General features: G+C 51.9%; 1 protein-coding gene across 1 annotated transcript in view; it reads right to left on the bottom strand.

The window, feature by feature from the left end:
* ARPC3 (actin related protein 2/3 complex, subunit 3, 21kDa) overlaps window positions 1-972 on the bottom strand; it is an 11,303-nt gene that overhangs the window by 9,418 nt on the left and 913 nt on the right. The window lies entirely within an intron of this gene.

The raw sequence follows: 972 nt of genomic DNA, 5'->3' as shown, positions 1-972 counted from the left end.
CACTGGGATTCATAAAATATATATAACTATGGCTTGCTCCTTTCATCACAGGTTGCTTTATCTAAAGCAGCTTCCGCTATCCCCTTCACCAATAACTGTCTTGTTATCCATCTATTTCCTTCATAGCATTTGCACTATCTGAAATTATCTCCTTTATTTATGTTTATTGTCTGTCTCCCCACTAGAATGTAAGCCCCTTAAAAGTAGGGATTTGTTGGCCTTATTCACTGCTGTAATAGTGCTCAGCTTGCAGTAGGTATTCAGTAATGTTTGCTGAATGGAATGTATGAATAATCACGTTACTAAACCACCTTTTTCCTATATCTGCAAAAGACCATGATGGCCATATATCTACCCCACAGATTGGCTGTCAGAATTTAAGAACAACCAGGCCATCATCAATTTTTACTCCCAGTGTAATGCACACGAAAACGAAATCATTTGGAATCCAGGCGCCAACCTAGTCTGCTCGAAGGGCCCTAAACCCAACGGGATCGGGGGAGGGTGGCCGCCGCTGCAGGGGCGACAGGGGAGGAGTCCGGGGAGTGGGGTCGGACAGATGACAAGCAGCAGGGGGACCCGCGCCCTGGGGCGGAGAAGGAAGTGAAACTAACAGCAAAAAAGGAGAAGCCAAATCCTAGACGTAAAAAATGAAAAATAAAAAGCGCAGCTGTTGGGTTCAGAGCTCTAGTGGAGGCTTTGGGGACCCTGCCGGATGGAGTGGAGCAGAGGGGCGAGGGAAAGGGGCGGGACTGGAGAGAAGCGGGAGGAAAGGGCTGAGGTGGCCTCCTCACACGCCACGGGCCGTTGGCCCACGGTTGCCGCGCCCACCTCCACCCCCCATGACCTACACCACCCGACCGCCCCAATCCTACAGGGACCGGCCCTCTCCCCGCGCTTCTCCCCTCTTGAGGCTCCCGCTTCCTCCCTACTCTCCTCGGTCCGCTTCTCTCAGCGCACGCAGGATTTCCC

This window comes from Galeopterus variegatus, unplaced genomic scaffold (assembly GCF_000696425.1).
Source record: "Galeopterus variegatus unplaced genomic scaffold, G_variegatus-3.0.2 Scaffold604, whole genome shotgun sequence".
In the NCBI taxonomy this organism is placed as follows: Eukaryota; Metazoa; Chordata; class Mammalia; order Dermoptera; family Cynocephalidae; genus Galeopterus; species Galeopterus variegatus.
The sequence above is the reverse complement of the archived record's forward strand: the minus strand, read 5'-3'. Positions and strand labels throughout refer to the sequence as shown.